Source organism: Musca autumnalis, unplaced genomic scaffold, assembly GCF_047663935.1.
Source record: "Musca autumnalis isolate F117 unplaced genomic scaffold, ASM4766393v1 scaffold_3, whole genome shotgun sequence".
Classification (NCBI taxonomy): Eukaryota; Metazoa; Arthropoda; class Insecta; order Diptera; family Muscidae; genus Musca; species Musca autumnalis.
Window position 1 is genome coordinate 22,940,591 of NW_027411866.1, and position 26,245 is coordinate 22,966,835.

Here is a 26,245-nt window from a genome sequence, read left to right on the forward strand (position 1 = left end):
AGAGCATGCTTGCCCTGTATTTCTCTAAGTCCCAAAATTGAGCATAAAAGAGAATTTTTTTATGCTCTCTGCTCTCCACGCATTAGACCATTGGTGTCCAAAATAAATGAGAGAGAACTGATGGGAGAGTAATGTCCTTTTGTTAAACAATGGCTGACATAGCTCTCATTTGAATTCGTTATTCTCTGTTGTTACGACAACGTGCAGGCGTTGACATCAATGCATTAGACCACTGTGTGTGTTTGCCACTGTGTATTGCTTTCTAACCCTCAACGAAAAAAAGAACAAAACAGCGCCCCAATGCGTAGGACACGATGTGTTGTTAGTCTTGAAATGAACGTCGGACATGGTTCACTTGTGAACTTGCGAAACGGATGTGAAAGTGAAAAACAAGTTATAACACATATGAATCGTATAAACAACAATAACAGCAACAACAGAAAAAAATAAGGTGTGTGTAAAATAATTAAAAATCCACGAATAAATGAAAATAAAATTAAAGTGGGAATTAAAAAAATAAAATATTAAAAAAAAATTATAATAAATTAAGAAAAAATACGATATGTATATACTTAAAAAAATAATTAAATAAAAATTTTTATAAAATAAGTTTCCCCAAGGTGTTGGATTTAGGGATATAAATTAAAAAATATATATAAAGCTTTTTAACAACCATACCCACTCTGCATTAAATTGATGTGCCAATGAAAATTCCCCTTTGTGTGTGTGTAACTGGGCCAAGTGTCTTGTGTCATTTGTTAACGGCTAACTGCATACCTTAAAGGTATCTTATCATAAATGCCAGCTAACAGCACACTTTAATATCCGGTCATAGCAACTACAACTACTAAAGTGCTATAGAAAACTACGAAAGAAAAGATGTGTGTGAAGAAGAAATAACGTCTGTAATGAAAAAGTTAAGCCATAACCATAAAGGATAATAATACTACCAACACTTGGATACATGTACACAACTTCAAAAGAAAGCGGGATATTAAAGAAGAGGAAGATAATGTAAATATTGAAAATATAAAAATAAAAAAAAAAATACTTTAATATCCAACAAGAGAATAAAATAACATAAAAAATTGTGAATCTTAAAAAATTGGATTTATTGAAATGTGAAAGTGCTTCAGTGAAGAGAATAATTGTGAAGTTATTTGGAATCTAAAGTTTCAGTTACGAAGTGTTGAAGGAAATTAAAAGCCATAATTTTCTACATTATTAAAAAAAGGCTAGCTGCAAATTTCAAATCTAGTGCGTACTGCAATAGTGATAAAGGCGACTCATAACTCAATCTTTGTGGAGTAATTTGCAGTTAAAAGTTCCAGTTAAAAAATTTCCGAGGAAATGTAAGCCATTCTTTAATCTATTCAAGAAAAATAGCCAAGGCAATATCATCATATTGCATGTCTATTTAATCAATATCTAGGCGTATAAGTTTTGTCAGTAGTTATACGCCACGAAGTGAAATAGTGATAGAGGTGGTCCATGATTTAATAATTATGGAATTTAGTGCAGTTTAAAGTTCTTGAAATAAAATTTCCGAGAAAATACCAAGAAGAATACCAAAGGATGTAGGACATTCAAATTCTATATCTAGTGCGTATAGGACCTATACTATAGGTGTTGTCACTAGTTATACGCCACCATGAGCCACACACTGAAATAGTGATAAGTACGGTTCATAACTGAACCATTACGGAGTTATTTGGAGTGTAAACTTTCGGTTATTTAGTGATCAAGAAAATGCACGTCAATGTCTTCATAGAACATGCAAATTTCATATCTAGTGCGTATACATATTGTCAGTACTTATACGCCGAACTGAAATAGTGATAAATGTGGTCCAAAACTGAAACATGTAGGAGTTTTTTTTTTTTTGAGTCTGAAGATCTAGTTATAAAGTATCTAAGAAATTTTTAGGCACACTTTCATAATTTATTCACGATGAATAGCAAAGGTGTGAATTCTTAAGTTCCCGAGCCTAAGGGTTCTAAACACATATCAGCTACACCAATGTGTTAACAAAAATCTATTTTTCATGACCATGACATTAGAAAAAGAGGGGAGTTTTCCATTACATCATTAGATTTTTAAGCTCAATGAACATATCGCACCTGTTCAACAAAAGGGTAGTAACTCAAAATTTGGAAATTTTCACTTTTTAATAAAAAACGATAGATAATGATCAACTCCACCCACTGTAAAAATGTAACATTGGTTTGTTGACTCTTTCGTTAAAAAATACCGTTATTTCACTCTTCGTGTCCTCAGAGTTACTAGTTAAGTATGAACAGGTTTTTGTCTCTACTGAAAAGTAAGAAATTTTGAGTTGCTTTCCTTTTGTTGATCAAGTGCGATATGATGTTCTCACGACAGAAATACCTAGGAATCTTACGTTCGTTAAGCTGACACAACGTTGAAATGTTTTCTTCGCGCAATATGTGATTTTTCATCCTATGTGCAAGTATGCCACACCGTGAACTAAGGTAGCGGCCGGTGTTACTATGTAAAAACGTGATCAATACAGGTTTTTGTCTTAAAGGGACTTACAGGGCTCAAATATATTGTTAAATGGATCAAATATATTGTTGAATCAAATATATAATATAAACTTCTAAAAATAAAATAAATAAATTTAACTCTTATCGTAAATAACAACGATTTTGAAAAATTAAATCTATAGGATTCGATTTTTAACCGTTTTTCTTATTCAAGTCACTGAAAATAGAAGCTAACAATCAACCACGAACATGTTCCCAACATGAGCTCAGTAAAGAACTTTGTAGAACATTAGCAGTTTTATAGGCTGCGAATGATTGATGTCGACACTTATACGCCAAAGCACAGCTCAAAAATTATTAACAGCTCAAAAAATAAACATCAAAAACTGTCAAATAAATAAAATCAGCTGAGCCAGGCTGGGGCTTGAACCCACGTCCTTAAAAAACACAAGTGTTGTCACAGCGTGTTTGCGTTCAGAGCCAAACTCATTACTTTCAAAGGCAGCGCTAAGCGTTTGTCATGAAAGCACAACTAAATGGTCAAATATCCATTGTAGCTGTAAAAACAAAAAATGCATTTGAAAGAAGAAAAGTTCGATGACAGAGAAGCCGCTCCACAGCCGATATGTCTGAAGAGCCTCCGGCAAAGGCGAAACATGCATGTCACATACTGGTGGTTGTATGGGTTAGAATCTTCGGCTTTTCTTTTTCATTTCCATTACTGGTTATTAAGATCTAGAAATTAATTTAAAAAAATAAACTTCAATCTCAAAATCTTATTCAGTTACGCGATCCACGTTCTCAATAGCTTCGCAGATAATTTATCAGGATGCGTATGATTGATGATACCAAATATACGCCACAATATCTAAGTTTAAATAAAACGAATTCACTGAAGCAAAGTCGAAGCTATTTTTAAACAAGTAAGATAGAGCTATAGCCGGGCGGGGCCGACCATGTGAAACCCTACAAAACTTCCCCTGTGCAATAGTTTTCCACTGAATTAATTTTATATGATTGCGACATATTTTTGCCGTCCTGTCATACATACATAAGTTGATATACACGATTACATGCCAGAGATATAGCACATACATACACCGTCATTACTGGAAACGTTAGGTTTTATTTTCTTTATTTTATAACACTGTGCAACATTTTTAAGGTGATCTTGTGCAAACAATTCGAACTGAAGATTTTTTGGAAGTACAGACCCAAGCGACAAGAAACTCTAGTTGGGTTTTGTTGTGTCAGATCCAGCTCGGATTTTATGGCCCCATCTAAACATGGTTAAATATTGCGTTTTTAAAGAAATTAGGGGCTATATCTCTGAAACCAATGCGAATCTTCTTCTGACCTCTGAAGCAAATTTGTAGATGAGGACAAGAATTAAATATTTGAAGAAATAATGAACTCGAAAAACTACATTTACTGCCTCAAATTTCAAAATATATGCAAAAATTCCACAATATTTATGCATTTCGCACCGTATCTCCAAAACCGTTAATTTTTTCTGAATATTTTCTTTTGGAAAAATATTCCCCGGAATGTAATACACAACTCTTCAGAACATGTTATTGTTGTAAAATGCCTCTATGTCGTTGTTTTCGGTAAATTTTTCAATAATGTAGTGAAATCCAAAATTATAAGCCAGTGGGTGCCTTCACCTTCACCAAAATTAATATTGCAAAAAAAAAACTTTAAATGTAGCCCCCCCATGCTGCAATATATCGCACCTGTTCGAAAAAAGGTAGAAACTCAAACTTTTCTATTTTTCAGTAGAAACAAAAACTCTTAGTACATAACACTGTGAACACAAATTTTGGGGCAGAGATAATTCCTTTTGGGGATAAAAGCCCTTGGTGAGTATATTGAGAATCCCGAAGGACAGATCCGCCGTGAGTCGAACTTCCGCGTTATGGCGTGATGAAGTTTTTCCTAGAGACCCTGTAAGCCATCAAGAATTAGCGTTATATATTTGTTAACTGTTGCTTTAGCCTATTTTTGAGATGACATGTCTGCAGTCAAATCGAATGAGGATTATTTTCGTAGAGCACTTCGACCTTCTAACTCACTTACTTCAATGTCCTTTTCGTTCTTTATTTTAAGAGCCGCTATAAAAGTACCTCAAGATGACGTTTTTCATCTTCAAAATGTTCTGCAAAAATGTCGCTCAGAAAATTTTAGGTACGGCTCTCATTGACAACTAATCGATTTTGTCGCGTTTTCAAAGTATTTTTTTTACAATTACCCCTGTTTGCTCAGAAAAAACTGTGTTTTGTGTTTTTGTATGTAAACAAGTAAGAAAGTATCAGTCAGCTAAGCCGACAGAGATATACCCTCAGCTACGTACCCGAAGAAAAAAAGTTAACACAATACTTCTGTAGGTTTTTTAGCTGTTGGGAAAATTTTCCAGGATGGAAAGGGCCGCAAAAAACTACATGTTGCAACAAAATTCAGAATGATCCAAGACGAGTGCATTTTTTCCAAACAATGGGTGGAGTGTACCCGTAGGGGTGATCCGATATAGTACATATTCGGACCTAATACAAATCTGTAGGAAATATTTTTTTTTTCTTTATTAGTCTATGGATATTTTCCTTACAGAATATATAATTAACAAGTAAGCAAAGGCTATAGTCGGACAGGGCCGACCATACGATACCCTATACCACTACCCTGCGAGTTAGCTTTCAGCAAATCAAAGTTTCTTTTGGACAAACAAGCTCATTGTATGAAATAAATTTTTGGAGTCTGCAACCTTATCACATTAAGTTTAAATAACAATATAATAATTGTTCCACAAACATCACAGAAGGGACAGGGCGTGCACCACGATTCATATTACAGCAATAGTATGGGGCCTACTGTTTATCGCCGAGTCCGAAAGGCATGTCTTAAAACACCACCTGTAGTTGAGTACATGAGGGGTATTTTGCCATCGTTGGAAATTTGATGTTTCCTGCCCGGGAATCGAACGCCCGACCTTCAGCGTGCAAGGCGGGTGTGCAAACAATTGTACTATGGTGGCGCCAATAAGTAATTTTAGAACGGACATTTAGTCTGGAACTAATTTTTTGCATATTTTGACATATTTGCTAAACCATATGCAAGACTCTGTGCCCTAAATATCCCATCGAATTGGCTGAAAGTTTGTATTAAGTATTAGTTCATCACAATTTTCGACCTGATATTTATCGGTGTAGGTCTGGGCGTTCATATAGCTCCCATACAACGAAAGCTCCCCATTTTCGATATTTTGAATATTGTGGCTCTGGTTACAGATTTCTCTATTTTATTGACTTGTCTGAAGTGAATTTCAAACAGAAAAATGTACAAATAAACATTTTAAAAGATATTATTGAAATATATGTAGCATACGAAAATATGTGAAATACAGAAATTTTCCATATGCAAAAATAATATTTGCATATGCATAATTTATACATTTCATATTTTTGCATATGTGATATATTTCGATTGGAATTTAATTAGAAGCCAAAAATATGCAAATTGTACAAAAATAGGTGTTGCATAAAATTCCGCTGTCTACATATCATTGAGCTGATATTAATCGTGGTGCTCTCATTGATATGAGAGAAGGCTCCCTTGTCCCTACTGGGATGTTTGTGGAACAATTATATACAGTACATTTTAAGAAATATTCTTAAATTTTAAAATTGGCGTTGTTTAGCAATTTCTGCTACATCTTCAAATTTTTAACAATTGGACAGGTAATATGATAGGGTTCCACGCAATTTGTAAGAACCGGGAATTTGTCTGTCATGATAGAGCAAATTTGTAGCATGGGAGGAAGATGTGGTTCTCTTCACAAAACTCATTATATCTTAGGTAGTAGGTCCGTTACCAAGCGCACATATTATTGCAATTTTCGTCAGAGAAAAGATCGGTAGTTAATTTTTCATATATAGGCAACTTTGCCGGTATATGGCATCCAGCGATTCAAATATGGACCAAAAATAAAATGTTTTTATTTAGCATACAAAAGTAATGGTCCATTGCACCCGCTAAATAATATCAGATCATCATCAAAAATTGTAGGCATCTTCTTCGACCTAAACCCCTACCTCGTGCAAAATTTCGTGGCTATTGATCTATAATTGCGACCTCTAGTAAGCTTTTGATTACATTACAAGAAAAACACTGGATATATTAGGCTGTTACTCTGTTATCTGACCACATAAATCAACATAATTGGCATTACTTGAAAGGGCAAGAGTTGTCCTTCCAAATATTATTTATGTGGGCGGAATGTGTGGTCCAGGAATAAAGATATTACCGGTATATTAAAATTTTTCACAATTTTCACACAAAAGTTGTGGTCCATTTAACCCTCTAAATATCATCCGATCACCATCTCAAATTGCAAGCTTCTTCTTTGTCATATAATCTTACATTATTTAAAATTTCGAGGCGATCTGACTATAATTGCGACATACAGAGCCGCTACAAAATCGGATAAAAATTTTGTTTTTGGTCCATTTCACCCGCTTAATATTTCTCGATCATCACCAATAAGAATAGGGATCTATTCTGATCTGAACCCGACCTCCATACAAAATTTCGTGACTATCGGTCCATAATTGCGGCCTGGAGCGTGTTTACAATTTATAATGGACAGACGGACGGACGGACGGACGGACAGACACACATCTCAAAATCGCTTTATCTCGTCGAGATATGAAGATTGGTATACCACATTGGGGGTCTCCGACGAATATTTCGCGGTGTTACATGAATTTTTACCAAAACAAACTTATAATACCCTTTTCCACATTGTGGTATAGGGTATAACAAGTAAGCCAAGGATATAGTCGGACGGGGCCAAGCATGTGATACCCTTCACCTTTATCCCTGGGAATTAGCTTTGCACAAATCAAAACGGCTACTTTGCCGAAATATGTCCTCAAAGAATTAAAATATCGACCAAAAATAAAATTTGTATATTTTTCATACAAAAGTAATGGTCCATTTCACCCGCTAAACAATATCAGATTATCATTCAAAATTGTAGGCATCTTCTTTGACCTAAACTCTTACCCGGTGAAAATTTCCGTGACGATTGGGGTAAAATTGCAAACTCTAACAAGTTTATGATTACACTATATACGAATAACTGAAAATATTGGGATGTAACTCTGTAATCTGATCATGCACATCAACACAATTGGCATCAATTGAAAAGTAAAGCGTTCCATTTCCAAGGGTAGCTTACTTGTCCGGAATGCATCTTCCAGGAATAAAGATATAAGTTGAATATTATAAATTTTCTCAATTTTCACACAAAAGTTGTGGTCCATTTAACCCTCTAAATATTATCTGATCGCCATCTCAAATTGCAAGCTTCTTCTCTGTCATATACTCTTACCTTATATAAAATTTAGCGTTGATCGGACTATTATTGCAACCTACAGAGCCGCTAGAACATTTAATAAATATTATGTTTTTGGTTCATTTCACCCGCTAAATGTTTCTCGATCATCACCAATAAGAATAGGGATCTATTCTGGCCTGAACCCGACCTCCATACAAAATTTCGATGTATGCAATTATGGACGATCGGTCCATAATTGCGGCCTGGAGCGTGTTTACAATTTATAATGGACAGACGGGCGGACGGACGGACACACATCTCAAAATCGCTTTATCTCGTCGAGATATGAAGATTGGTATACCACATTGGGGGTCTCCGACGAATATTTCGCGGTGTTACATGAATTTTTACCAAAACAAACTTATAATACCCTTTCCACATTGTGGTGTAGGGTATAAAAATTTTGTACTTTGTTTTCTTAATTTAAATATATTACAAATCTACTTTTCCATTTACAAAGTTTGAGCTAAATCGATTTCTCTTTTTGGTCATTATCTCAGGAAGTATGGACTAACAGGGGCCGCAAGTGCAACCTGCTGCATCACAAATTAATAAGATCAGAGAGGAGTTGTTAAACTATACTTTTTCAAAATGTTTCTGGGAGGTACCCAAATGAGTGGACCGATATAGTCCATATTAGAACCTGATCTATGCCTGAAAGTAATATTACCAATAGCAAAGTTTGGCTCAATTTGGTTACTTCCTCCTAGAGTTATCATGCCCACAATCTTGGCGAAAAATGTTGAACCTTTGTGGGGGAGGTACCGGAAGGAGTGGACCGACATGGTCTATCTTCGAACTTAAACTAAGTTTGGACAAAATAATGAAAAGACCCAAAATTTGAACCAAATATGTTGATCCGTTCGAGAGTTATCGTGCGCTCCAACTACGACACATGGTATTAAATGGGTTGTTTGCAGTTTTTGTGCTGATTTCTGAGGAAGTATGGACTTGCTCCTAAAAAAATTATATCGTCGTAATGGGGGGTAGTGAATACAAGTGGCTGCAACAAAAATCAAAGCGATTCGAGAGCAGGCCTTAAACTGCACATAAGCAAAATTTGTGTGGGAGGTACCCGAAAGAGTGGACCAATAAGGTCCATATTGGAACCTCATCTATGTCTGGTAGAAATGTCACCATGTGCAAAGTATGAACTAATTCGGTTACTCACTTCAAGAGTTATCGTTCGGGACAATTTTCCGAACATTTTTGAGGGAGGTACCTGAAGAAGTGGACCGAACTTAGATCAAATCTGGACAAAATATTTCGATACCCAAAATTTTAACCGAATCGATTGATCCTTTCGAGAGTCATAGTGCGCGCCAGCCAGCCAGACAGGCAGACAGACAGACAGTGCTAGATCGACACAAAATTGTCTGAAACGGATATCGTACAAAACATACTTGCGGTTAAAGCCCATTATTTCGATGAGGCACAATTTTGGTCGTATCAAAATGTATATACCCTCTTTAGCCTAAAGGGCATAAAAACTCATGTTTGGCTATGTCAACGCATGGTCGAACAAATATCTCAGAAACCAAACATCGACATCAACCAATTTCAATGACAATTCAGCAACTTGTCTCTAAACATATCATATTTTGTTTTTGTAATTTATCACGGCCCTAAAGAAAGCAAAACAAAAATTTGACATTTATGTATGATCCCTTAATGACTTTAAAAACATCTTAAAAGGCAAATGAATAAGAATTTGAAAGACGGATGCAAGTTTTAGCTAAAGGTGAATTTTGAATTCTGAAAAATAAGTAAAAAATTATCAACCACTCACAGAATGTTGTGGCCTTTTTGAACGAACAAAATTGCCAATGAAAGCATTGAAACTTTTGGGATATTTATCTTAACGATTGTGGAAGTTCCGAATGCATACGTTTTGCTAATAATTTAATTTAGATTAAGGCGCAAAAGTTTTAAACTGTTGGAAATTTGAAAGTCACTCCAAAAAATCGCAGGTGGAATTTTTAAATAAATGGCGGTGACAGGTCACAATTTTAGGTTTTCAAGATTTTGCTTGGAAACCGCAAGCCCTATCGAAATGGGACTAAAGAAAATGTTATAGAGAATTTTAACTGCTACCATATTATTCCCATTTCTATAGGGCTTGCAGTTTCAAGCAAAATCAAAACCTAAAAAACCTACAAAGGCGACCTTTGACCGTGATTTTTTAAAAATCCCTCCGAAGATTTCTTTTTTTTTGTTTGTTTGTTTTATTTTTCTCATCTAATTTGTATCGTTTCAAAGTGTATATTATCTCGTAACCCTAAAGACTGAGAGTATAATTGTACTTTGCACCCATTCAGGATAAATTTCCCTAACACTCAGAATTTTCTAGTTCTCTTGCACTTTTGCAGTTGTGTGGAAAAATATGAAGTACAAATAGTTAAACTGCAAAAAACGAGCATTTTCCTAATGTCAAAAATCATAATTGAGCCAGAAAGAGGCTGCAGACTTTGGACACACAGGATTCAAGGTCTCCCTAAAAGGACGACTATAACTTCCGAAGGCAACAAAAACTCCAAAATCTCCAATGACCCATCAAAAAACCTATTGGCTTCATACAGACTGCCCATCTATTACGGAAGGAAGGCACTTAAATGTCTTAAGAGAATTTTCCTTTGTGTAATATGATAAAATTTCTCTCTTATTGTAACGTTTTATGTTGTCGCAATGTATACGCTCCTCTCATCCATAAAATATTATTTTTTTAAATGAACATAAAGATTCATTGAATTATTTCTCTCGTAAAAAAATCTTAATTTATCCGTGATGGTCAAAGCCACAAGAGTATTAAGTATCCCAACTACATAAAATTTTTTCATATCATTGAGCTCTGAGGACTTTGCTGCAGGTGGAACTTTGTCTGGATCATTTGTGGAAGTATTGGTTTTGGCTAGGTAACGTAACGTTTGAGGTAATTATCGTCTAAGGTTCAGTGCCATATGCGTGTTGTCGCAACGTGTACGCTCCTCCATTCCTAAAATATTCCGATCCATATTATCTAAATGATATGGAACTTTTTTGTTTATAACCGAGTCCCAACAGAGTGTGTTAAGAGACCACTTGAAGAGAAATTTTGGGGTCCTGATTACCACCATATAATTTTCTTCGTGGACAAGTCCATGCTTTCTAATAAAGAGGGCCAAAATTTCTTAAAAATACTACGGTGATTAAAGCGAATAGCAGGTGCGCACGATATCTATTTAAAGAGTCACTGACATTGCTCCAACACTTGCACACCGTAATATTTCTGTCAAACGTAAATCAAATTCGAAAATGGACAATGTTTCAAAATTTCATTTAAAAGCAATCGTAGTTCTGTTGGAAAAACCTTGAGGAGTTTTTTAGTGACAAGTCCATGATGGCAAACCACGGTGGACCGAAACGCTTAAAAATTTTACGGTGGCCATTACAGTGACCTAAATGAGCTTCAAGGATGGACTAAAGCGGACAACTTCTTCTAGTTTCTCCCACACAAAAGTTGAAATTTAGCTTAAGAGCCTTTAAGGGTTATTCGAGGACTTTTTCATTTTTTGCTGCTTTTACGGTATTGCACAAATGAAAAAGGTTACTTATGAAAGTATTTAGGAATAGACAAGACCAATTTATTCTTTGTTGATCGTTTTATAATCCATCATTGCCATCGCTCTTTTTGTAAGATATGATAAATTCCCCAGTTCAATTCAAGTTAACCTCAGATTTTTTGAAGATTAAGATGAATAATATCCCACATGTAGATGCAGTAAAAACACTTCCATTAAATGCCAATTACTTAAAATTAAGGCCGAAGTAAGGCCCAAAACATATTTTTATAACGCATAGCAGAGATCTTGCATAGTTCTGAAGCCTTAATTTTACGAATATGTGCCACAGTTCCATATCTAAATAAATGTAAATATTTTTTTTAATGCAGCAGGAAATATTTTTTTAGAGGCTCATGAGGGTCTTGCATTAAAAAAATTCTAAAAGTCAATTGGAGTCGTGAAGTCTGGAAAATATTTTCAAAGCTACGGAAATGTCCTGAATATCTAAACAAATGTCTCCGTTCTAAATAAATAGTTTCTAAAGACTTGGAAGTCTTGGCTTAGGCTTTTTAAAAAAAAAATATTAAATTTTTAATTTCTTTCTTAAGTCCACTAGACTTTTGGATTTGAAAGAAAGCTCTTAATAAAGATGTATCAATATCAAGAAGTTCTAAAAAATTATTTCCTAAAGGTGCTCTGCTTATCACCCTAATACACACGAACATTCTATTATATTTTCAACCTGTATTAGAGCCTTAAAAAGTCTGATAGTTTTTATATAACCTCGTTTCTGTGTATCATATTTTGATGGGTTTGTATTGTAGATTAGATAAAATCTTATATATAAGTTCATAAAAACAGGAAGCACTAAATGATTTAAAAATAAGGAAAATGAGTGCAGCGTTATTAAAGGAATATTTTTTTTTAATAAAACATTGAATTAAATTTCTAAACCCAGGCAGTCTGTACTTATAGTCAGATTGTTACTTCAGCTTAAAAATATGCGTGATAACAAAAGACAACACATTACTTCTGTCAAAACTATTTCTGGTTAAATTCGTAAATTGGGTCGACAACAATCCTATGTTTAAATCATAAATATGTTACAATATCAAGCAAAATATCGGCTAGGGGGCGAATACATGTTGCCACAACGTATACGCTCTCGAATATAAATTTTCCTTTAAATAATAATGAAGCTTATAAGGCCCTACGTTATAAAAAAATTGCTTCATGTTTCCTTAAAAAAAAAAAATTCTTCACAAAAATAGTGAAATTATCTTTTAATTAAAAATATTTTTCTTTTCATATACCTTACAGTTAACATTTTTCTTTCGACATGTGAATACTTGTATTCAAAGGCAGCGAGACACCACTTAATTAAGAGCTCCAAAAATGCCGGGCACGAAATGCATTATAAACCGCTTCAACAAACAAGGCACATATGAAACTTTTTATGTGAAAAGAGTTGAAAGAATGTGCTAACAACAAGCAAATTTGTATGTGACGAAAAGTGCAACAGAGATGCAGATAATATTATAAAGTCAGGTGGGGAATAAAAATATAGTGTGTGTGAAACTTTAGTGCAAAGTAAGTTTATTATCCTTACTATGTTGTAGAGTTGTAAACTCCGAAATATCGTTTACTTAAAAACAAAGTAAAAAAATAATATTTTTTTTGTTTCTTAGCAAAAAGCTACAAAGGTAAATGCAACTTTGTTTAATGTAATATAAAGACAGTAATGTGGGACTTTGTGGAGAGAACTTATTTTGATTGTGGTATTATTAAACAATTAAAACACATAAACTCTGTATTCATACATTCTTCAAGTGGGAAGATCGATAAAAAATATTGTTGCAAAATTTAAAAATATTCTAGAGTTTTTATGGCATATTTATTGTGCAGAAAATTTGTGATGGCTTAAAAAAGCCCACCATTGTTAGCGGAGAGAAAATTCACTCTTAATATAACAATATGCTAAAATTAGAACACGTTATTATGCATGTGGTTCGATCTTGCGTATAACTATTGCCGTTATGTATACGCCATACTCCATACAGAAATGATTTATTTTATTCACTGACCTATAGTGAAAGTGAAATTTGATGTACATTTTTTTTCTAATTAATCAATTCTCTTTCGAGTTGAGCCGTTTTGTTATGTTATTTTTTCCTTTGACGCCAAGTTCGTAAATGAAGTTTTGTTGAATATTTCGGTATAGTTTCGCAAAATATAAGGATTTACGGGAATTTTACGCCGAATATTTCCCAAGTAATACATTCGAACTTTTATATTACTTCCCTTTAGCGAACAATCCTCCCAGAAACGAGTTGTCTTATTGACAAAAATATGAGTTTTTAACAAAAAATTACCTATTTATAACGAAGTTTCTCTATAAAGTATTAAATTCTCGTTCCTAAAGAGATCTAAATTATTATTTTGCAATTGGTTGTTTTCATTGAATTTTGAACGGTTTGATATCACTGTGCAACATTTTTAAGGTGATCTCGTGCAAACAATTCGAACTCAGGATTTTTTGAAAGTACAGACCCAAACGACAAGAAACCCTAGTTTGGTTTTGTTGTGTCAGATCCAGCTCGGATTTTATGGCCCCATCTAAACATGGTTAAATATTGAGTTTTTAAAGAAATTCGGGGCTATATCTCTGAAACCAATGCGAATCTTCTTCTGACCTCTGAAGCAAATTTGTAGATAAGGACAAGAATAAAATATTTGGAGAAATAATAAACTCGAAAAACTACATTTATTGCCTCAAATTTCAAAATATATGCAAAAAATACACAATTTTTATACATTTCGCACCGTATCTCCAAAACCGTTAATTTTTTCTGAATATTTTCTTTTGGAAAAATATTCCCTGGAATGTTATACACAACTCTTCAGAACATGTCATTGTAGTAAAATTCCTCTATGCCGTTGTTTTCAGTACATTTTTCAACGACGATTTAATAAAAATGTCAATAATGTAGTGAAAACCGAAATGCGAGAAAAAACTGTTGATGTGAACTGTGTTTGAAATACGTGTTGTAAAAGATATGATGAAAAATACCGCTTAAACAACAGGAAGTAAGCATTTTAGAGTTTCAGAATGTTCTAAAGAAATGTTGAGAACTTTATTTGGAAGATTTTTGCAAAAGGTTACTTGGTTCAACTCCCAATAGTTTAGCCGATACTGACCAGAATTTCAATAATTATGTAAATTTTTCTATATTTTATAGATTTTGATGCCCTAGATGGAGTTTTTCTTATGTGGTTTTCTCAAAAGATAAGTTCTACTAGTTTATGGCTACAATATTGCTAAAGACAACAAGGCCAAATTCCTATTCGTTTCTGAGATAAAGGCCTGATAAATGCAAAAAAGTGTAGATTTAGCCCGGTTTAGATGAGGCCATAAAATCCGAACTGGATCTGACAGGACAAAACCCTACTAGGGTTTTTATAGCCTAAATATGTACTTTCAAAAAATGTATACGAGAAGTTGTTTGCATTTTCAGTGTTGCATAGTGTATCTATAGACCAAAACTCGAAAACAAAATTATTGAAAACTAGCAGACCACGGTCCGCGTTGCTGGCGCGTCGTAATGAGTTTTAATGACAATTTTTTTATGTTCTTTATGCTTCACAATTCAAAAATTGGTATTTTCTGCCTCACTTCTTCGGTCCATTGTCAAACCGAGGAGGATCATAAATTTATCAACAGATTTTGTCTGTAACCTTTCTTTTCTCCTATGGACTTTGTCGAATTTTTTCGCCCATTGATGCTGTTTAGGATTTATTATCGTCCATGTCCCCTGTCTTTTTACTAAGGCGGTCTAATTATTAGAGTTAAATAACGGTTAAGTCGAATTCTCCCGCTTATTGAGACTTATATGATTCAGTTTTTCATGGCTGATGGACCGTTGAACCACACCATTTAAGGAAATTTGTAAATATATCATTTTTCTTGATCGGAGGCGCAACCACCGTTGTCTCGAAAATTAATTTGTAAGCCGATGCACTCATAAGATTAGGAAATATAGCGATTATAAAACAATAAGTCCCCGAATTTCGTCTACAAATATAGAGCATTTTGGACCACGGGACAATACTGAACATTTTCTGAAATTTGCATTAAATTAGGTTCAGTAGTTTTCAAAAAATAATGTATTGAAAAATATTTAAAAGTTGGCGTGGCCCGGTAATTTGGCTCCAAATATGTACCAAGAGTACACACAACCCCATTGCCTCCGGAAATTTATGCTGAAACTGGTATAATCATTAGAGTTGTGTAGTTCCGGAATGAACTAGTTCCAAGGAACTATTCCGGAAAAGGAACTGTTGGAACTATACCCTGCTCTTGCGTTTATATAGTTCCATTAGTTCATATAATTCCTTTCGCTCTTCTCGTTCCTATAATTTAACGCTTACATCGATCTTTCTTCTTTGCTGGTTATTCGCTGCGATTTATTTTTATGTCAATTCATTCACAAAAGGATTAAACATTTCGGTCTTGGGAATACTACTTAGGAGAACTATTTGAAACGAAAAGAACGATGAAAGAGAAAGATTCGTTGAACTATATCGGTCTCGGAACTATGGAACTATATTAAGGAATAAGTTCCTTGTGGGAAAAGGAACTAGAAATATCAATCCGCTCGGGGAACCAAATTGCCCAACACTAATAATCATAGGTGTGGCTTATGTATATAGTGTTCAAAAGAAAGGGGTTGCGAAGGGCCATCCCCTGACAATTTCAAGCAAATCGGTTCAGTAGTTTTTGTAGAGAACATTTAAATTGAAAATAGAAAAAAGTTAGTGTACTAATATTTTCTTTCTATAAAAACCTTAAGGTAAGTTCACATTAGGCATATATTTGCCTCAGCGACCGGAAGTGTGCGCTTACTGAGAGCAAGTGAGCATAAATAATGCATTGATACTTATGCTCACTTGCTCTCAGTAAGCGCACACTGCCGGTCGCTGGAGCAAATTTTTGCCTAATGTTACCTTAGCATTAGTTGGGTTATGACGGCCTTTGATGTTATTCATAAAGATATGGCGTTTTTTTAAAATATGGCAAAAGGAAGTACCCCGCCCTCTTCGAATTCAAGAAAATATGCATCCTATTTTCACAGGCGGCCATCCCTGTATATTCCTCGAAAATTTCGTTATATTCGTTTCAGTCGTTTTGTAGATGTAATAAATTTTAAAAAGTGGGCGTGTTTAAGATTTTGGGTCCAAATAAGTAGGTAAGGTCGGAGACACAACCGCAATTAACTCGCAAATTAATTTCCAAACCGATACATTTGTACTTATTGCAAATATTGCATCTCTTAAAGAAAAAAGGTATAGGGGAAGTTCCCCGCCCCATTCGAAATTCAACAAAATATGTAGCCTATTTTCACCGGGGGCCATCCCTGTACATTCCATGACAACTTCAGGAAACGTATGTATTGAGAAAATTATTCCTAGACAAGACACTAGGGTGACTTGATATAGGAAAAGACTTCAAAAAAAAAATACTTCATATCTACAAATTTGCAAAAATGGTTGTATAAATAGAAGTGATCAAAATCAGCCTTTGTCTTCTAGCCATTTACATTCAAAATATGCCTGATGAGCTGGCTTAAACCACCAGCGAATCGATTGTTTTTCAATACAAACTCCCTAGGCCATGTTAGCTCGATTAATTCAATTAATTAATCAGGATATTTTGTTCAAGAATTTTTGTAGAAAAGATTAAAATTGAAAATTAAAAAAGTGGGAGTAGTTTAATTTTCTTTGGCTTATGACGAAGATTTCAAAAAAAGAATTATCCAAATCGGTGCAGCCGTTTTCAACTGATGCCATTACCAACAAACGACATTTGATTTTTATGTATATAGATTAGGAACTTAAACATGAAATTTAATGGATTTCATGTTTTAAAAATCTTTGTTTTTTATACATTGTCCTAAAATAATTAGCAACTTATCTCAATTCGTTCGGAAGCTAGAGGGTAACCACAAAAGAAATTCGGACATGGCAAAATCGATATTGAATTTGATGCTAATCAAGAATATGTCCCTGTATACTTACGGGGTCTAAAATGATTATTTCGAGATGTTGCAAAACAGAATTGCAGATATAATAATGTCTTCTTCCCATATATCTTCACACTATTCCTTTCAACGTGTGATGAATACATCTTGTCAGAACGTTGTTACAAAATTCTTTAAAACATCTTCCAAAATTACTCCACATAGCAAGTGAAAAAGTTTAAAAAATAAGTTATGTCAAATTAACTTTTAATTAAAAATAAATGTTTCCAAAAAACATCAAAACTCAAAAAACTTGTATTTTTATTGTTTCCATAAACCTTACCGTTAACATTTCACTTTCGACATGCAAAAACTTTTATTCAAAGGCAATGAGACACCACTTAATTAAATGTTGCAACCAAATACCTGGCACGAAATGCATTATAAACTATTTTAAACAAAATAGTTTATGCGACAAGTGCATCATACACATATGTAGATAATATTGCATAGTCAGGTAGGGAATAAAACAATGTGTGTGTAACTTCACTACAAAGAAAGTTTATTATCCTTACGATGTTGTAAGGAACAAAATAAAAAAATAATAATTTTTGTTTTGGTTTCTTAGCAAAAGCTATAAAGGTAAATACAACTTTGTTTGATGCAATATACAAACATGATTTGCGTATAAAATAACGATAAACTCTGTCAGGAATCATAATTTTAAGTGTGGTATTATGAACCAATTAAAAATTAATATACCAGCTGCATGTATGAATGCCTCAAGGGGAGATAGATAAGAAAAATTGTTGTAAAATGTATAAATGGTGTAGAGTTTTTATGGCATATGAGGTAGAACATGTTTGTATGAAATCTGTGCTAAGTTTGTTTATAACTGAGACCCATCGGAGTGTCTTAAGAGACCACTTGAGAAGAAGATTTGGTGTCCTGATTACAACCATATATTTTTCTTCGTGGGCAAGTCCATGTTTACTGAAAATTTCTTAAAAATACTACGGTGATTAAAGCGAATATTAGGTGGGCACGATATCTTTTTAAAGAGTCACTGGACAATGTTTCAAAATTTCATTTAAAAGCAGTAGTAGTTCTGTTGGAAAAACCTTGAGGACGTTTTTAGTGGCAAGTCCATGATTGCAGACACGATGGACCGAAAGCTCTAGAAAACGCTTAAAAATTGTACGGTGACCATTATCGGAATGTCCTTGGTGTAGGGCGTTCGAATCCGGCCAGAAAACATCAAATTTCCAACGATGGCAAAATACCCCTCAGTAAAGTTGGCGAAATTTTCTGAGTATTTTAGCCACGTAAAACTTCTCTACAGGTGGTGTCTTCAGACGTGCTTTTTGGACTCTGCGATTAACAGTAGGACCCATATCATTGATGTAATACGAATCGTGGTGCACTCCCTGTCCCTTCTTGGATGTTTGTGGAACTATTATTATAAATAATAATATAATAATAGTTCCACAAACATCCAAGAAGGAGACTCAAAAAACTTATTTCTTACAATGATTTTGATTGTCCAAAAGGAATTTTGATTTGCTGAAAGCTTATTCGCAGGGTAGTGGTGTAGGGTATCGTATGGTCGGCCCTGTCCGACTACAGCCTTTGCTTACTTGGTTTTTTTTTAATTTTTTTGTATTTTTATTGTTTGTTTATCAAAAACACTCATATTTTGATGCAAAATATAAAAAAACTCGAATTTTAACATTTGACCTTATATTCCTTCGCAACTGCTGACCGGAAAGCAGAAAGTGTTATCTGTCGAAAAAAAAAGAATTATGAAAATAGAGCTTTGACCAGAGTTTTGACTAGGAAAAAAAAAACGATTCTGAACCACTGTACTCCGGAGATTTTTTGTTTTCATTTTTCTCATCTTTGAACATTGTAGTTTCAGAATCTGCAAAAACTTTCCGGGTGTATGCAGCTTCCATTTAGATTAGTTCCGGAGCCCCGTGTTCGGTACAATTTGCCGAAAGCAGTAATAATGCCTTTTATTTTCCTAATGCAAATTTTAATTTTTCGAAGAAAGCGGTCTGCCTATTATAAAATAAAGAAAATAACACATAAAGTTTGGCAATCACATAAAATAAATTTCATGGAAAAATATTGCCCGGAGGAATTGGTGTAGGGTTTTATATGGTCGACCCCGTCGGACTATAGCCTTTTCTTACTTGTTTTCACAAATCTCTGTGAAACGCTGGTGCGAATACGTGGTGACAATACGTATACGCATTAGTTTACCGTGTATTAAATTTCTTGGGTTTTGTGTTTTTTTTTTCTACTTTATTTTCCTTTTTGCCTTTGTCTGTAATTTGTGATTTTTTGAAATTATACTAATTTCTAATTAAAAGAATATCTTTTTTTCGTGGCAAAATTTCCATTAAATCTTTTATGTAAATTTAAACATTTTTAATAATTGTTTTTATATTTCTGTTATTTTTATATTCTATTAAAATACCTTGTGAATCGCTGGTGCTTGTTGGTAAATTTTCTTGGGATACAAAAAAAATAGTTAAAGTCTTACCTTCTGCAATTCTTTGGAATTTGTTACATTGTAATATTTCCCTTTCCATATTGGAATCTTTTTAACATATTTTAATGAAATGAAATTATTACTTCTTTACAAATATTTCTTCAATTTAATTTTCTGAATAAACAAAATAAATAAAATTATTAATTTTTTGTGTTACAGAATTTCCATAAAACCTTTTATGCAAATTTAAACCCTTTTTATAACTCCTTTATACTGTAATTCTTACGTTTTATTTTATGTCTTGTGAATCACTGGTGCGTATACGTTGCGACAATATGTATACGCACTACTGCACCGTGGGTAAAATCTCTTGGATACAAAGAAAATTAGTTAAAGTATTTCCTTCTACTTTTTATAATTTGTAACATCCTTTGTAAAATTTTTTTGGGCTTTACCCACGAAACCAGCACCACATTTTAATTTATGAAATTATGACTGCTAACGAATTTAAAAGAATTTCTTATGGTTTCTTTGCAAAATTTTCCTAAAACCTTTATAACTTCTTTTTTCTGTTTTTCTTATATTTCTAAGTCTTGAACATCACTGGTGTGTATACTTTGCGACAATACGTATACGCACTGGCTTACAAAAGAAAATTACTTAAAATACTTACTTCTGTTTCAAATTTGTTGCATTGTTTCCTGAAATTTTTATGAAATGATGCCTCCTCCACGAATATTTCAATTTTATTTTGTAATTAAAAGGGTTTCGTTCCCAAAAAATCTTTTATGTTAAATTTAAATACCATTTATAACTCCTTATTTCTGTTATTCTTATATTCTTGTTGTAACTTGCTTTGCATTTATCGCCCGAAATCCTATTTGTGGCCAATTTTTATGCATTGTTTCCTGAAATTTTTATGAAATTATGACTCTTCCACGAATATTTCTTCAATTTTATTTTGTAATTAAAAAGGTTTCATTTCCATTAAATCTTTTATGTAAATTTAAATACCATTTATAACTCCTTATTTCTATTATTCTAATATTCTTATTGTAACTTGCTTTGCATTTATCGCCCGAAATCTTATTTGTGGCAAATTTTTTGTAATTATCTTTTTCATTTAATGTGCTACAACATTAAACCATTACATTATGGTTGAAATGAACATTTTGTTGTTTTGTAATACAATTTACATTTTAAGTTTGTAATTTAATGTTCACCCATTTTTGTGTGTTTCTGTGTATAGCAGCTCGTTGTTTACATTATCCTTTCTTTGTCCGATTTTATGTTGGGTTTTTTTGTGTTTTCGTTTTGTTTTTATTTTCATAACAAATTGTATTTCGTTTTTGTTTGCTGTTGTTGTTGTTATCTCTAGTCTTGTCTGGTTCTATCCGGCTTGTGTTTTGAAAACATTAACATTATTTTACCATTAGTTGTGTTTTTGTTTGGGGGTGAGTGGGTGCTCTCCACAACCATTCATTCGTTACTTTATGTCGTTATTAAATATTAAAACTCCATTATCCTTTTGCCGTTCATAGCTCAGTGTTTGTGCGAAGAAATAAATGGTAAATGGAAATTATATTTATACAAGGAGTGCTTTAAATACATTAAGGACATAAGGGACCAGGGATAGATTTTTTTGGTTAAAAGATATAAAGTTTTATCAACAAATAAGTATAGCTTCCAAGATTTCCTTAGAAAGGACAATGTCTCAATAGTTTTAATACTTGTTGGAACCATTGTGGATTTTTGTTTATTCTCAGAAATAACTTAATTGAACTCATTATATTTGTAATTTAATGTATAAATATAGTTGTTAATAAAAAATCAATTGAATAAATGTTTGGAAAACTTTCAAGGACGTCACGTTTTTATGAGTGCTAATGAAATTAGCAAAATTTTATTTGCAAACCACAGTTGCGTATAAGTAACAACAACACGTATACGCCCTTTGTACACCTAATCGTAATATAACCCCGAGAGGGCAATAATTGCAATGTGAAGTGTGATACGCCACACTAACTTTAGGGCCTTAATAAGCATAAACATGTTTAGAACTAAAAGATGATGATTATGTGTCCTTCCCAAAGTACCTTATATTTTATAGGGAGAGCAATGTCTAAAATGTTGCAACAACTTGTTAGAAAAGCAAAGCTACGGATTTCAACAAAAGTGGTTGTTAACGGTTCAAAAACTTCGTGGAGATTTAACGATTTGTTTAAATATTTTTTATGAAATATTTTTAAAAAGTGTGACGATGTGGTGTTATTCTGAAGAAATATTTATTATAGGATCAGCAGTGCCTTGGAGTTCTGAAAAATATTTATTTAGATCTGGATGCGTGTAGTTATTAAAACATATTTTATAAATCAATTTTCTCCAAGCTTTCACCGATTTCAAGGAAATCAACAGGGGTTCACTAATATAGGCCACCACTGCGTATAACTAGCGGCAATACGTATACGTTCCGAACATTTAAAAGCGATAGATTCATTCACGGATGGCTAACGAAACACGTTAGGTTATTACGATTATTTATTTGGTGTGAAATTTAGAAAAAAAAGTCTAGGGAAAATGCATATTTTTAAGGAAAAACTATTTCAAATTTCCGGCAGGTTTTGTAATTTTTAAGAATGTTTTTTTTTTAATTCCAAAAAAGCTGTGGAGATTTTTAGATTTTTTGCGCAGAATAATGTTAATTTTTAGGTAATATTTTTAGAGGATCTTTATTTATATATTTTTTTTATTTCTTTATTTAATTTAATATTTATTTAAAATCAATCAAAGTTTAAAAGCGAAGCAAAACTCTGCAGTTCAACGGATGTAAATTTGAACTGAGAGCAACTTCGTGGAGATTTTATCTTTTATCTTCCAAGGGAAGTAATTTTATGAAATATTTTTTAAATGTGTGCCAATGTTGTGGAATTGTGAACAAATATTTGTATTTATTTTTTAACGCCCAGCAGTGCCTTTGAGTTCTCAAAAATATTTGTTTAGATCTGGAACCATTGGAAATATTAAACAAGTATTTCATAAATATGTATTCACCAAAGGTGTGCAGTTCTGAATGGTCAGCAGTTCCGTGAAGTTTTTTTAGAAATAAATATTTTCAAAGGTTTTGCAGTGTTTAAGAAACGTTTTGGTAGGCCAAGAAAAGTTGCAACTAAATTTTCCAGTTTTAAAGTAATATTTTTTTGAAAGGTGCAGCAGAGCCATGGAATTTTAAAAAAATATTTTTTTAATGTTGTTGGAAATAAAAAACTACTTGTTATTCAGATAATTTTCAATCATGTCTTCATTGAAAACTTTTGTCAACATATTAGCTTTTGTGTATTATAAGTTTTCATGCATATTCATTCTATATTCGTTTACTTATCAATAAAGACTATTTGTGGTTTTGTAACTTATTTTGGAATTTCTGGGATTCAACATTTGGCTACGAGGATGGGATATTGTCGTGAGAGCTTGATGATCTGTTACTAATTCAAAGTGTCTGCCATAGAGATATTGATGGAATTTAGCGATTCCGAAAATTATGGCAAGAGCTTTCTCTATTTGGAAATAATTAACTTGAGAAGCATTCAATGTTTTCGAAGCAAAACATATTGGTTTTTCAGCGCCATCCGGAAATTTGTGCGACAGCACTGCACCTACTCCGCGGTTTGACGTGTCAGTTGCGAGAATGATTGGATATTTGTCATCATAATGGACTAATTTAGTTGCATTCATTATATCTTCTTTTAATGTTTTGAAAGCCGATTCTTGTCGATCACTCCAAGCAAATTTTGCATTTGTTTTTCGAAGTTCGTTTAATGGCGCTGCTGTTTTTGAATGAATTTGTTGTAATAATTTATTTTCACTATAAATACCTCTAATTCCTTTATATTTGACGGTCTTGGCATAAGCTGAATGGCATCTTATCTTTTTTTCTGAAGGTCGTATACCATCACAATCAATAATATGCCCCACATATTCTACCGAAGATTTCGCAATTTCACATATCTCAGCTTTACATTTAAGTCCATAGTTCTTCAGTTTCTCTAGAACCCTAATCAGGTTTTTTATGTGTTCTTCGTTAGTCTGCCCTGTTACAATTACATCATCGAGGTAAATGGCGCATCCAGGAATATCTCCTAATATTTCCTCCATGAATCTCTGAAAATTGGAGGGGCAATTGAGATCCCAAAAGGCATTCGTTTATACTTATATAGACCAAATGGGGTATTGATAACCATAATCCTTTGAGCTGCTTCGGAAAGTTCAATCTGCAGATATGCTTCACTCAAGTCAATTTTAGAAAAATACTGACCTCCCTGCAGTTTGTGAAAAAGTTCTTCGATTCTTGGTATTGGATATCTTTCAATTTCGATTTGAGGATTCAAAGTAGCCTTAAAGTTCGCGCATATTCTAATGCAACCGTTGGGTTTTTGAACCACGACAGTTGGTGAGGCCCACTCACTTGAATTTATTGGCTCTATAACGCCATTGGACACCAGACGATCGACTTCCTGTTGGACTTTGTCGTGTAATGCGAATGGTATATTATATGATTTCATGAATTTGGAACTGAATTTGGTTTAAGATTAATATCTGCTTTAAAAGTTGAACAATGTTCAAGTCCTTCAGAGAACACTACAAGGAAATCTTTCATTACATTCTCTAATTTACGTCCCAAATCTGTAAGATTATCACTCAAAACTTGCAAGCAGTTTTCTGTCAACAGATTACTGTATGGACATTTCATCTCACATTTCATCGCACCCAAATATACTGGTGACATTTTCCAAATCAACTACGTAAAGCGGCAAATTTCGTATTTGATTGTCAATCTTAACATCGACGTTAATCATTCCTTTCAAAGGCAACGTAGCTCCTCCATAGAATTTTAGAGTTTTATTACTAGGACTACACAAAGGTTGCTTTAATTTTCTATAGACGTCAAGCCCAATCAATGAGCATGAAGCTCCAGTGTCTAATTAAAATGACAATTTCTCATTATTTACCGTGATATTGATCATAAGTTTTCCATTCTTTCCATTGTTGATATTGTCGATTGCTTCAATGTGACTTATTGATGATTCTTCTACTGTCATTGCCTGAATTTAACGAAAGTTTTTCTGGTGACTTACATACTTTCGATATGTGCCCAAACTTTGAACACCTATTGCATTTGGTTTTTTCTTGAAATGATAGCATTATTCTCTTTGGGTGACTCTTTCCACAACCAAGACAAGACTGTAATTTTCTTGAAGTAATATTTCTGTTCGATTTATTATCTGGAATGCTGTAACGCTTTACAGCATGAACTTCATTGGCCGTTGCATCTTCGATTACTTATCAATAAAGACTATTTGTGGTTTTGTAACTTATTTTGGAATTTCTGGGATTCAACAAATGCGATGTGTGGACTTTTTAGTAATATTTTAAGAGGCTTGAACACTAAAGAATTGCGTATCAAAACTCAAATTTGTTAATGATATTTTTAATAAATTAAAAAAATGTGTGTAGAACTTCGCTTGATATCAATTTTTCAATGCAATTCTCCTTAGGTCATATAGCTCGATTAATTTAATTAATTAAAAACCTCACAAATAATGGCCTTCCCCCTAAAAAGGCAAAATTAAAAATAAAAATAAATGTTTTATAAAATTTCAAAGATGCGACGTAAAAAATGAGGATGAGAACTAGTTTCACTTTATACTACTTATTTTTAAGTCCGTTTTAATATTGATTGCTCAGCAATTACTCAGTCAGAGGTGTAGCATCTTAATTCGTCTAAATTATAAACATATTTGTGGGTGTGTTTTGAGATATTAGAATGCGCCACAAGTATTTTAGCATATCCAATCCTGGGCTGGATTCTTGTTCTATGAAAATTTGAAATGAAAAATATTTCCCTTATAATATTTTTTTCATTTGACAGTTTTCTCCTTTATAAAAGTTTTCATTTCACATTTTCATAGAAACAGAATTGAGCCCCTGGACGTATAAGTGTTGTCAACATTCACACGCACCAATAGATCATTGTTTATAACCTCTATAATGATGTTGAATGGTGTAAAACTGGATGTATAAGTGTTGCCAACATTCATACGCCCCTGTATACCACTGTTTATAAACCCTACATGATGGTGGAAACCCTATAAACAAGTAAAATATTTGATAATCGTTAAATTCATCATAACTTCCCAACAAAATTTAAAATTTACAACAAGAAGAAGCATTTTGAGTTGCAGAAAATTTAGCAGAGCCGGAAATTACTCTCAATAGATTAAGGCTTCCCCTTA

At 33.3% G+C, this 26,245-nt stretch overlaps 1 long non-coding RNA gene across 2 annotated transcripts in view; it reads left to right on the forward strand.

Annotated features, from left to right (window-relative positions):
- The first annotated feature begins 321 nt into the window (after window positions 1–321).
- The window catches only part of LOC141397668 (uncharacterized), a 106,871-nt gene continuing 80,947 nt past the window's right edge, over window positions 322–26,245 (forward strand). For both annotated transcript variants that reach the window (XR_012411473.1, XR_012411474.1), the window contains exons 1-2: window positions 322–564; window positions 621–1,352. This is a non-coding gene — a long non-coding RNA (uncharacterized lncRNA). The remainder of the gene's footprint in view (window positions 565–620; window positions 1,353–26,245) is intronic.